Consider the following 13540-nt stretch of genomic DNA (forward strand, 5'->3'; position numbering starts at 1 on the left):
TTAACGTCTCCACTTACTTTAGAGTAAGCAACTCGGCTGTTACATATCCCAGAGACTGCTTACTCTCAGGCCTTGCCTGTGTCTTGCATCTCAGATATCTACTAAATAAAACTCCTGTCAACCCAATCTCCCCAAACACGATTGCAGGGGCACTGTCTGATGCCTTTTCTCTTTGCCACACATATACAAATCATTAGCAAGATTTATTTATGTAGCCTTCAAAGAAAGCCTTGAAATCATTCGCTTCTCCCTGTCTCTGCCATGTCTGTGCTCGGAGCTCTGCTGTTCTTTATCTAGGCAACTGCCTCATGATAGGCCCTCCCTGCTCCCTGTCCTTCCTATTTCTGGTCTCCTAGCTCTCCACAGAACAGCCACAATCATCTTACAATGCATGGTGTCAGGCCTTATTTAAAACTATTTAGACCTCCTTACCGTATTTAGGATTACATTTAAATAGCTTTTGCTCTTTTGCTCTCTACATTTTAATTTCCCAAGTGTGTGTGTGTGTGTGTGTGTGTGTGTACATATTTGTATTTGTGAGGATATGTGGAGGGTGCATCATACATGTATGTGAGTGAGTGTGTGTGTGTGTGTGTGTGTGCGTGTGTGTACATATTTGTATTTGTGAGGATATGTGGAGGGTGCATCATACATGTATGTGAGTGAGTGTGTGTGTGTGTGTGTGCGTGTGTGTACATATTTGTATTTGTGAGGATATGTGGAGGGTGCATCATACATGTATGTGAGTGAGTGTGTGAGTGTGTGTGTGTGTGTGTGTGTGTGTGTGTGTGCGCGTGTGCCCAAGACTGATATTCACAGTTATCCTCCATCACTCTGCCATGTGATTCATTAAACTTGGGCCTCTCAAGCAAACCCAGAGTTCTCTGATAAGGCTAGTGATGCCGGACAATTGGCTTTGAGGAACACTTGTCTCGGCTTTCCCAGGCAAGACTTACAGCCATGCTCATCCAGCCTTTATGCTAGTTCTGCGGATCCAATCTCTGGTTTTCCTGCTTATATAGCTAGCAAGTGCTTGAACCACTGAGCCACTTCCCCAGCTCTTTGTGTTTGTAATTAAATGGGAAGTCTTTATGTTGGCCTTGACTCCTGAGGAGTTAGTTATTCGCTCTTCCACACCCATGCGATCTCATCCATCCCCCTTTACGCCCCACGCTGTCCTTCAGACATTCTAGTGGTTTGTCTCCCCGCCTGCTTTCCTTTCCTTCCTTCTTCCTTTCATTTATTTTTCTAGCATTTATGGTTTTGTACAGTGCAATTGTATCCATGTGGAATGTTCCCACACCTGGCCCTTCTTAAAATTTAGTCTTAGCGTTGTCTTCTCTTTCTCAAAGAAGCCTTTTCTGATCACTCTGTGTCCAGCATTGAAACAATCCTCCCCTATCGGAGTCCCCTCCTAAACATTTAGCATAATCTTTACAAGTTCATCTTTCAGCTTACCTGCTGGTCGTGTCTTCCAAGCTACATACTAAAATCTCTAAAGGCATACTTAACTGAATAAATGAATTCACATGGGGCCACTTTAATTTCATGAATGAGGAGTCATGCACACAGCCTGGCATTCGCCCTTATCAGTAGTTGGTGCCCAACTAGTAATTGAAGGACAGTTAAACTCACTTTTGCTTACATGGACTCTGCCTATTGATATCAATGCTTTCTTACGATAGCATGGCTTACATTTTATTTCTGACTCTAGGACCCAGATAGTGCAATTTGCATTCATTGGAAATTGTATTTTGAATTTTTATTTTTTTCCCTCGGGGTAGCAATATGTATTAGGATGCTCTCTAGGGAATCTGGGCAGGAAGCCATCACTCCCAATGAGCTACAAGATCATGAGGCTAACCAACAGATGCCTTTTTAAACTTTTAATTTATTTTTCCCCGTTGGGACAGGGTCTCATGTAGCCCAAGCTGGACTCAAGCTCACTATGTAGCTAAGGATGACCGTGAACTTCTGTCTCTACCTCCCAATTGCTGTGATTATGAGCCTGCATTATCTCATGTAGCTTTGTGTAGTGCTAGAGGTGAGACCCAGGGCTTTGTGAAGGCTGGACAATTACTGTACCAACTAAGCTACATCACCGGCCAAAGACAGATCTCTCACAGTGTTCTGTAGTGTTAACCTATGTTTGGTAGGTCAAATTATTTTAAATTTAATTTATTTAATATGTATGAGTGTTTTGCCTGCATCTATGTGTACCATGTATTTGCCCGGTATCCAAAGAGTCCATAAGAGGTCATTAGATCCCTTGAAACCAGAAGGGGATGTGTGAGCACCATGTGGGTGCTGGGACTTGAATCTCAGTCATCTGCAAGAACAACAAGTGCTCTCAACTGCTAAGCCATCTTTCAGCCCCTAGAGTTATTTTTTATATTTTCCCTTTACAGTGAAAGAATTTATTTGTACACAGGGCTATCATAAATAGAGGGCATCTGTGGTTTTATTTAGAAGTAAGTAAAAACATTGGGGCTGGAGCGATGGCTCAGTGGTTAAGACCACTTGCTGCACAGGACCCAAGCAGTCATGTGGGGCAGGTCACTACTGTCTGTAACTCCAGCTGCAGGGATCTATCCCCTTTTCCTGGCCTCTTCGAACCTCACACTCAAGTTCACACATGCCGTGCAAGCTCCCTCATGCACATGTGCATGTGCACTCCTTAAAAGTAATAAGACTGAATCTTCGAAAAATCTAAGCAAGAAGATCATTAGGAAAGAGATTGAATCTATGATTCAAACCTCCCAAGAGAGAAGCCCAGGATGTGAAGACCTTAGTTGTAAATTCAACCAACTATTCAAAGACAAAGCAATGTTAACACATCCCATTTGAAGGTTCCGCAGAGAAAGGAACATTCTTATACCCATTTCCCAAGGGCAGCATTACACTAACACCCAAGCTAGGCCAGGACACTAACAGAAAACACAAGTCACTATTCCTGATGAACACAGGTACAAAACTCTTCTGCAAAACATGAGGAAATCAAATTTAGCTCTTGGGGTGGGGGTGGGAGAAGTGGTGTATGGTCATGAGGGAAGGATGGTTTAACAACCACAAGCCAATCACTGTGACAAATACTTCAATGGAAGATGGTCAACCTGAACATCTATAGATGGAGAAAGAAGATTTAGCCAAGTTCGACATCCTTTCAGAATAAAAAGCCAATGATTTAAGTATGGGAGGAGCATACCACAGCATCACAAAGGCCATATTTAGCAAACTTACAGTAACATAATGATGGTAAAACAAAACGATGAGAGTTTTTCCTCTAAGAATAAAGACAAGAAACACTTTTGGGGTGGGGTGGAAGACAAAATGTCTCTATGTAGCTTTGGCTGTCCTGGAGCTCCCAGTGTAAATCAGGATAACCCTGAAACTCACAGAGATCCTCCTGCCTCTGCCTCACGCATGTGCTGAGATTAAATGCTTGACTTGCCACCACACCTGACAAGACAGAAATGGATTCTTTTACCACTTCTTGTCAACAGGCTTCTGGAATTCCTACCCAGAACAACTGCATCAGGAAAAACAAAAGGCAATAAAAGATAAAGAAGTAAGATGATCTATCTGTAGCTGACACATTCTTTTATACAGAAAGTCTTGGCAGAATTAATAGATTGGTTTAGTAAAAGTAAAGTTGCAGGGCACAAAATCAACATAGAGAAGTCAGTACCTTTTACATCAAGAGTGGAGTTTCTGGGAAAAAAATCAAGAGGGCCTACAAGATGGCTCAGTGGGTCAAGGTTGTTGGTTGTGACCAAGATGGCTTAGTGGGTCAAGGTGGTTGTGACCAAGATGGCTCAGTGGGTCAAGGTGGTTGTGACCAAGCCTGACTACAATCTTAGTTCAACACCATGGACCCACATGGTCAAAGAAGAGAACCAACTCCTGAAAGTTGTCCTCTGACCTTTACACACTAAGACTTGGATACACACACACACACACACACACACACACACACACACTCTCATACTCATGTTCACTTGCTTAAAAAAACAAAGAAAATAGTTCCATTTACAATGCCATCTTTAAGAGTATTTCAGAATAAATTAAAGCAGGTAAAAGATGAATGTAACAAACACTGGAAATTACTGATTAAAGAAATTTGAGAATATACAAACAAATGGAAATTCTCTTGTGTCCATAGACTGGAAAATCATCATTTAAATATCAGCAGTATTCAATGTGGTCTATAGACTCAATGTAGAAATTGAAATCCTAATACTTTTTCTTTTCTCTTCTTTTTTTTTTTTTACAAATATACTGCGGGCAAAAATTAGGTAAAAATGGGCTAAAGACTTAAATTCCAAATAAGACTACTTGTCTTTTAGACATTAAAAAAGTGCTTGATATCCAATTCACAATTAAATAAGTAAGAAATAAATAAATGGGATTACAGGAAAGCAGCTTGAAACTTCCACATACTAGAGGAGATGCACAGTGCACAGACCATGTCTACAACGAGAGAAAATGCACGTAAGCCGTACACCTAGTAAGGAATTAGTACCTAAATATATAAGGAACTCAGTAGCAACAATAAGAATGTTTTTTAATAATAAAGTCTTTCTTCTAATTAGCTGTCTGACAAAGACATCACGCGGCTTGTTTAAGGAAGACACTCAGACATGACCCAAGTCCCAAACGTCATCCATCCCAGTGAACTTCTGTACAGTTACAAAGGTCGAGATGAAGTCCTGAAACTTTGCTTTGGTTTTATGCTGTCACCGTCGCTTACTCATTTATGTCCTTACCTACCACACACACACACACACACACACACACACACACACACACAGACAGACACAAAACTACAACAGATTAGAAACTAGAAAAGCAGTTATCTTTATAGCCTCTTTATAAATCATGTGTCCTTTACCTGCCTTCTGCCCCTCCTTATTACCTACTATAGCCCTTACTTCGTCTCCTTTTTAAATGTTACACTGTATTCACTTACATAACATATGTATATATGACACATACATATATACATACACATGTATACATCATAGGCTGAGATCAACATATGGAAAGCAAGATGCTGTGTTTTGTTTTTCCTGAGTTTGGGTTACTTCTTTTATATTTTCCAACTCCACCCATTTTTCTGCAAGACTTGTGACTCCTGTTTCTTCACTGCTGAGTAATATTCCATCCTTCTTCCCCACCCAAGGAATTTTAAAATGACAATGACGACAAAGGACTCCAACAGACATTTATCAGAGGATGCCATCAGGTACATGAAAGCATGCTCGGCCTTAGTAATCACGGTAGAAGGGCAAACTAAAACCAGGATGAGATGTCACCTCATACCTCATACTAGAGTGACTGGTATAAAACCAATAAATGGACATGGGTGTGGAGAGAAGTCTTGTTAGAGAGACGTCAATAAATACACCCATTATAGAAAGCTAGATGGAAGTTGATGAGTGTATACCGAAGCAAACCATTGCGTGGCTTAAGTACAAGCGACCGTGACCCGTTGGCTCTTACCTACCTTAAAAGGAAAGACATCAAACCATTTTAAATGTGCATTTGCTAGTTTAAAATAATAGAAATAAAGCTGTCACAAGCTAAGATAACACTTTAAGTGGAAAGAAAATGACTTTTTGAGACAAAAGATTACCTGGTAGCATCGTTTTACATCTCTGCAAATGTCATCGGTGTCAGACTTGATAGGGAGCAGTTGGAATTCTCATCTGCTTGAGCCTTCAGCCTGTTATGGTGTCACAGGTCATATAGCCTCAGGAAAATGGCACTGTACACTTGGAAGCAACAACTGTTATAAGCAACAAAGACAATACTGTGTGCATGTTCATGTGTACGTGTGTAGCAGCGAATACTAGGGGTCATTGTCCCTTGTCTTCCTCAATCTCTTTCCATTTTATATTTTGAGACAAGGTCTCTCATTGAACTTGAAGCTCACCAATTAGGCTAGACTTGCTGGCCAGTAACCCCCAGGCATGGCTCTGTCTCTGTCTCTCCAGCACTAGGATTACAAATGTGTCCTGTGACCATGTCTCTAAGTACATTGGTGAAGGGCTTCGAACTCAGGTCTTCACACTTACAGGGCAAGCGCTCTGCTGACTGAGGCATTTCCCTATCCTAGACAGAAATGCCTTTGATTGATGTGGTCCCATGAATCTGTGGGTTAATATTCTGAGTCTATTTTAGTATAAATCTGGAATGATAGAGGTAATTTTACAATAGTATTTAAGATATGTTAGTGGTAGAGATATTTGATGACAATGAATATATTTTTTTCAGTTTTAAAGTTTCTAATTGGAATGTTTTATATATCTATCTTATATATTTTATAGTATCCATTTTGCGATTACCGTATCTTTTCAAGAATCTTAAAAGTGGAGGCTAGAGAAATGGCCCAGAAGTTAATGGTATTTGTTGCTTTTGCAGAGGACATAGGTTCAGATCCCAGTACCTACAAGGAGGCTTACAACCACCTCAGTTTCAGGAGGAATAGAACACCATGTTCTGGGCTCTCTCAGGTACTGCCCGCACACGAGGCCAATACGTATGGGTAGGCAAAACACCCGTATGCATTAGAAAGAAAGCTAAAAGGTAGAACTGTAAAAAGCAACAAATCACTTTCATAAACAAAAGGAGAAACTATTAAGCTCTAAGGGGTGGAGGAAAATAGAAACGAGGTGAGAGTAGAGGGCTGGACATACCGGCTAAGAATTCTGCCGAACAGAAGAGAGTTATTACATCCTAACTTGTCACTGATATCCCACTCACATTTCTATATGAAAGGCTGTGGTGAAAACCCATCAGCCTTAGAAAGAGACACTGTCCCCGACAGGGAGGTCTCATCTGCAATGTTAAATGGCAAAGGAATAATATTGTCAGGACAAAGAGAAAAGTTATAAGTCGCATCTTTAAATCCCTTACCTGGCTCTGCTGATACTAAAAAATATCTTTTAAAGGTACTGAAATGGGGGCGGGGGGCTGGAAGAAAGGAGGGGGGACTTAAGAATGAAAGCTTTGGCAACCCATCAGACCATATGATTAATATTTTCTACTATGGATTTTGGGGTGGTTGGAGGTTAAAGGGTATTGCTAGCTGGATGCCGTGGTGCATGCTTTTAATCCCAGTGCTCAGGAGGCAGAGAGGGGCAGACGGAAGTCTGTGGCTTTAAGGTTAGCCTGGTCTAGATAATGAGTTGTAAGACAATCAGGGCTACACAGTGAGACCTTGTCTCAAAAACAAAAACAAAAACAAAAAGCCAACTGGAAAAACAAGCATAAAAGGTAACCAAAAGATGGCAGAGATGTGAAACTCAACACCACATTGTTAAGGTGTGCCAGAATCTTCGCTTTCATACAGTTGTATTTTTAATGTCTTTTCTTTTTTTATATATAAATTAAGAATGTAAAGAATTAACAGAAACCGAACGGAAGAATAGATCACACAAACAGAAGGAAATAGAAAACAATAAGGCAAACTCAGCCAACCCAAGAGAGAGCTGGAAAGGAGAAAATGAAAAAGAAGAGGCATATTAAATAAATACATCAGTAATTACATGTGCGTCGTTTAACAGAAGGACTCTGGGTTTGTTCACACCTAACAATGTGACTCTGAAATACTTAAAGCAAAGCCTCCAAGAAGCAATGGATAAAAAGCACAAGCGCATTAGTTTGCACTAATTGGAACTATTTAGAGGGAATGGATGAAGCGGGCAAAAAAATTAGAACAGTGGAAATATAAACATAATTAGCAAGCTTGGTCTTATGAATATAAATGGAAATTAATTCCTAGCAATTAGAGAATACTGTTTCTTATCTAACATCTTGAACAATTCAAAAATCAATCAAACCGTAAGAGAAAGGACACATTACAGAAATGGCAAGTCATACAGTCTAGTTGTATGAGACTGCAATGCAGTGGATTTTTCAAAATCTACATTCAAAAGACAGTTCTTTTCTTTCTTTCTTTCTTTCTTTCTTTTCTTTAACGTAGAATTCAAAATCGTAAACGCATTCCTTTATGCCACTAATGGAAACAAAGTGCAGATCTGAACCACGACGAGGTATGTGGGATCTGGTTCAAGTGGCACTTGGAGGAGAATTTATAGCCTTGGATGCATATGTTAAAAATTAAGAGAAAATAAAAATAAATGAGATAAATATGCAACTCAAGAAGCTAGGAAAAGGAGCTCAAATAACTAGGAAAGAAATCAAGAGCAAATTAAATGACAAAAGAAGAAAGAATGTGGTCGGTAGAATCAAAAGCCACTTTTAGAAAAAAACAAAGACATGAAGTCTTTGGCAAAGTTGGGGGAAAAAAAAACCCCAAACCAGCAAAAGACCCAAGAACTATATCAATAAAAAACATAATTCCCATTGGAAAGAAAAGATTATAAACTGTAAAGTATTTTATAAGGCTTGTATAACTTTGATACCCAAGCCAGACAAGGACAATATAATAATAATAAAAGTGTGAACTGAGACACAAAAATGGTATCCAGCTGCACGTGTATATAAACCAGAACATCATAAGCGCGGTTAAGTAGGGCTTAGGAATGTAAACACATTTTAATCTCAGAAACTGCTGTGATTCACAGCCTCAGTAGATAGGAAATCATCGAATCTCAACAAATACAGAGAAGCCATAAAATTAAATTCATGAATGGTAACACTTTTTTGAAGCTAGGAATTTTATAACCTCCCATAAAGAGGCTCTGCCAAAATGTCCACGGTGGACATTTGTACTCGATGGCAAATATGACCGTCCTTTCTCTCAGGTCTAGGATCAGATTTATTTTGTCTCACCACAGAAATACAATTGTTAATAAAAGATTAGAACACAACAAGAAACAATAATTAGTGAAGATGTTAACAATTTAAAAATCCCAGGGAAGTCGATAGAAAGATAATCAGTTAACAAAAACTGCCAGTCAGTTCACCGGCTCAAACATCAACATGCAGACAGCAATGGCTAATATTCCCTTCAAAAAATGTATAACCCAGGTCAGATCATGAGAAAAACATCATAGAAACCCAAACTGAGAAATTGTCTACGCAACCTCTTCCTTTATACGCACCGAAAGAGCTAAGGTTATCAAAATAAGGTATGCTAAGAAACTCTGAGGGCCTGAATGTGTGTGTGTGTGTGTGTGTGTGTGTGTGTGTGTGTGGTGTTGGGGGGGTCCTGTGTTGTGTGTGTGTGTGTATGTGGTGTTGGGGGAGTCCTGTGTTGTGTGTTTGTGTGTGTGTGTATGTGTGTGTGGTCCTGTGGGGTGTGCATGGGGGGTATTATTTGGTGGTACTGCTGGGGGTCCTATGTTTTGTCTGTGTGTGTGTGTGTGTGTGTGTGTGTGTGGTACTGGGTATCCTGTGTTTTGTGTGTGTTACTGGGAACCCTGTGGGGTGTGTGTGTATGTGGTGTTGGGTGGGGTCCTGTGGGTTTGTGTGTGTGTGTGTGTGTATGTGTTATTTGGTGGTGGTGCTGGGGGTTATGTTTTTTTTGTGTGTGTGTGTGGTCCTAGGCATCCTGTGTTTTGTGTGTGTTAATGGGAATCCTGTGGTGTGTGTGTGTGTGTGTGTGTGTGTGTGTGTGTGTGTGTGTGTGTATGGTCCTGGGCATCCTGTGTTTTGTGTGTGTTAATGGGAATCCTTTGGTGTGTGTGTGTGTCTGGGGTTGGGGTCCTGTGTTTTGCCTATAACAACTGATGCTGGTTTTGAACATGAGGAAAAAGAAAATAATGGCGTTTGGTACTGGAGTTTGAACCAGTGTCTCATGTATACTCGGTGAGCACTGTACCAAATGAATTGTGTTTTGTGTGTGTGTTGCTGGGGATCCTATGGTTTGTGTGTGTGTGTGTGTGTGTGTGTGTGTGTGTGTGTGTGTGTGTGTGTGTGTGTTAATGCTGTTGGGGTCCTGTTTGTGATCCAGACATTAATAGAGAAGTGGGTAAAATCCAAGCACAGTCTGTAGTCTCAGAGTTCTGTGCTAGTATTGACTTCTTTTTTACGGTGTCCTGTGCCAAGGCTCTGTTGAGATGTTCTCATCCAGGCAAAATTGCAATAGGGATCTTTGTATTATCTTGACAACTTCTATAAATCTATTTTTTTTCTCCAAAATAACCCAATAGAAATGACTGACAACAATGTATAGGAAAAACATTTCCTAAAGGCAAGTAGGACCTTTATAGGAAAAAAAAATCATATTATCTTGTTCATATCTGTAGGATATGAAGAGAAGGCAGCATAGACCGTGGTCAGAGATGAAGGTGTTTGATAACATGACATATGCTGCCTTATCTAAATCACTATCCAGCCTTAATAAAACAGGAACACAAATCTCGGGGGGATATTTCATCAAACTTGACAAACCCATTTGAAAATTCATTTGGAAGAAACAAGGTGAGGAACATTGGGGAGCCTTCATAAAACCAAAGAGAGGAGCAGCTCTTCAAAAGTCAGGCATCATAAAGCAATATTAACGATCATGGCGTGTTAATACACAAAGGTGGGCAAACAGGCCAGTGGAGCAGACCAGAAAGTACAGGAAGATACCTTGATACAGAAACATATGTGTGTGTGTGTGTGTGTGTGTGTGTGTGTGTGTGTGTGTGATCTCTACCATTAGAAATACAATAATACAATTTTTTTTAAATCCCTAAAACCTAATATTTATCAGAATGTTAGAATCTCCATTAACTTTCTTAAGGACCATTTTCTTCAGGCGTAATAAGCCAGAACTCCTAAGGAAAAGATGGTTGGATTTTATAGTACCAATGTCTGATGCTGTTTCAAGACCTAAAGGCGCCACGGCCCTTTGCATCTTGGTGGCAGTGATTAGTATGGGGTCAGAAGGTAACTCAGACGACAGGGGGAAAAGGCTTTTTCTTTGGCTTTGAAAGATCTCCATGTGCCTTCAAAAACCAGTTCAGTGTAGTGTGCAGAGTATCAGAAGGAAGGGTCTAGAATAGAAGAAACTTTAGCAGGAAAACTGGGTAAAAATCTCCGGGACAAAGTTGTGTGTGTTTTGGATATGGTGAGTGGGATATCCTGAGGTGTAAAAAAAAAAATGTTATATATATATATTTTACCTATAACAACTGATGCTGTTTTACACATGAGGATAAAAAGGGGGGGAGAAAAAAGGTGTTTGGTACTCGGGATTGAACCCAGTGTCTCCAGCATGCTAGGCAAGCACTGTACCATACGAACTACAGCCACCCCAGTCCTGTAACATGCTGCTTTAAGTGCTTTTGAGTTGCCTATTAAATACATGAAGGGTGCATCTGCTTTCGTGAGGATTGTTGAAGGCATTAGATTAGGATTGTATGGAGCGCTCTGGAGCACAGGATTGGAATTTAGGATTTACTGGTGTGTGACTAGGCATTTAAACCTTGTGACTAGGTTAGGAAATAGGTGGCTACCTGGGGAGAGGTTGTGTAAGGAAGGTGGTCACATTCTTCCATGAGATCATCCAGCTGTTTGGACGGTGAGTCAAGGAAAGGTGAGCTAAGATAGGGGAAGAGGCCACAATGTACAGGACCATGCCGTGTGACCCCAGACCAGAGACAATAGAGAGGTGGTTGTTACTGGTCCATTCCAGATGTTCAATCTCATTGCCAGATTAAGCATGAAGAGTTGGTAAAAATGTCAGGCAATTTCAGGGGAATGGAAGAGAAGCCTTCCTGACACATATATGAGCCAAAGACATGTAGTGAAGCCATTGAGTGGGTGAAAAGAGACTGTGTACAGTTTGGAGAGATAGTGAGTGTGGAATACTGAGGCAAAGGGGAGATCATGTCTCTGCGGGAACTCTTACAGCCTACAGACTTCCCAGGGAGCTGATGATCCAGGACCCAAGGATAAACTGGATTTGCAGATAGAGGGGGGTCCAGTCCTTTGAGAATGCTAAATTAACACCCCCAAAAGACTTTAGTGTAAGATATTAGGATTCCCTGGGGGCTCCAAAAATCAATCTCTGTGGGGGTCCTAAGCATGGGTATTGTTTAACAGCTCTCCCGGGGAGCAGAATGAATAGTCAGATTCAAAGACCTAAGCATAGTGTGGTTTTCACTAACACCGTGTGCTGCGTTCATTCATGCTTTATGCTTCTGTATCTCGGCGAGGTGAGAAACCCTATCTCAGGTCTGGGGAAATAAAACTCCATACCCTATCCATAAGCCCACCACTTCACTATCCAGCAAGCAAGCACGGATAACTCTTTGAGCATCAATATAAAACTGAATCCATGGTATCAGATTTGCTATGCTCTTAGATAAAAATTGCTTTTAATCCATGGACCACGGTCGTGCAATTTTTTCCCCTTTAAAATTAAAACACTGCGTTTTATGTGTCTAATAAAAATATACGACCCGGAGTTTTAGCAGCCACACAAAAATACAATTTGTGGATTTACTGGAATTCAATTCTGTTCTGCAGAGTACATTCTTAGTCATAAGAAAGGATGCTCCGTAAATACCCCCGTAATTAGTCTTTCACACACCTGCGCTTATTTCCTTAAATTTCTTGGCAGTGAAATGGTTCTATCAATAGTACATTAACAAACTTTTAATAATTCATCGATTTTACTGCCAGGGAAGAAATATCATTTATCTGCCAACGAAATTCATGGGCACAGAGAATAAAGCCAAAATCATCTTTTCGTAGTCTGTCCTCCCCTCCCCCATTCCTTTTCCTAGAGGTAACCAGTTTAAAAAAAATTTTTTTTTGCACATCGTTTCATAAGCTTTGCCCACATTTGTATATTTTTAACAAAGAAATACATGAGAAGGAAAAAAAAACAAAACACTTACCATTTCGTTTCTACAAACTTCAGCAGCGGGCTTTATTTCACTGGATCTATTACGATTCAGGTCCTTTATGGCAGCGATACCCCCGTTATTTTTCCTGGTGACAGGGATGTCTTCTATCACAGGCGGGCTTGGTAATCTACCCGCTTACTCCCCTTGCAATCTCTTGCTATTCTATGCAGTGGATTCATGCAATGGTGGGTGACCACATGCGATTCAGCGCGCTGCCATAAACCGCCTTCACCCAGTATCTCAGGTTGGCGTTTCGCTATGCAGACAGTCAGGTCATGATTCTTCCAGCCATTTGTATTGTCCTGTGACTTGCAGTCTCTTTTGCCCCTTTTTGGTTTGCTTTTGTCTTTCCCTTGCTGGTTTCCAATAGCTCTTCGTTTATTAAGGAAATTAGCTTAGTACTTGGGTGTTGCAGGCAGAAAAGTCCTTTCTTCCACCTTTATCGTTCGTGGTTAGACCTCAACGTATGTGTTTCTGCCTCGATTTTTCATGGTTTTTCCTTTTTCCCGATTTTAGACAAATATATGCTTGTCCTTTTCCCCTCTCTCTTCTCAGGTTTTGCATTGGGGCATCATTAGTAGGTATTTCTGATTCACCCCGATTTCTTTTGGGGGGGCTGCATCCCTTCACACCCACATCCCATCCCCCTTTTCCAGACTCTGCTTGGGGGCCCCTAACACGGACTCCGTTGACGTCAACTCCGTGCCTTGGCGCCAAGCTGTTGCCTT

General features: G+C 40.7%; 1 protein-coding gene across 5 annotated transcripts in view; it reads right to left on the minus strand.

Moving 5' to 3' along the window:
• Usp29 (ubiquitin specific peptidase 29) overlaps window positions 1-13473 on the minus strand; it is a 223445-nt gene extending 209972 nt beyond the window's left edge. For 2 of the 5 annotated variants that reach the window (XM_087568067.1, XM_087568087.1), the window contains exons 1-2: window positions 12804-13473; window positions 5636-5774 (exon numbers count right to left, since the gene is read on the minus strand). The gene's annotated coding sequence lies outside the window, so the exon portion shown is untranslated. Of the gene's footprint in view, window positions 1-5635; window positions 5789-12803 lie in introns of all 5 variants that reach the window. The other 3 variants (XM_087568097.1, XM_087568076.1, XM_087568106.1) reach the window with 3 other exon arrangements.
• Window positions 13474-13540: the final 67 nt, after the last annotated feature.

The sequence above is a fragment of the Rattus norvegicus genome, chromosome 1 (genome assembly GCF_021556685.1).
Source record: "Rattus norvegicus strain SHRSP/BbbUtx chromosome 1, alternate assembly SHRSP_T2T, whole genome shotgun sequence".
Classification (NCBI taxonomy): domain Eukaryota; kingdom Metazoa; phylum Chordata; class Mammalia; order Rodentia; family Muridae; genus Rattus; species Rattus norvegicus.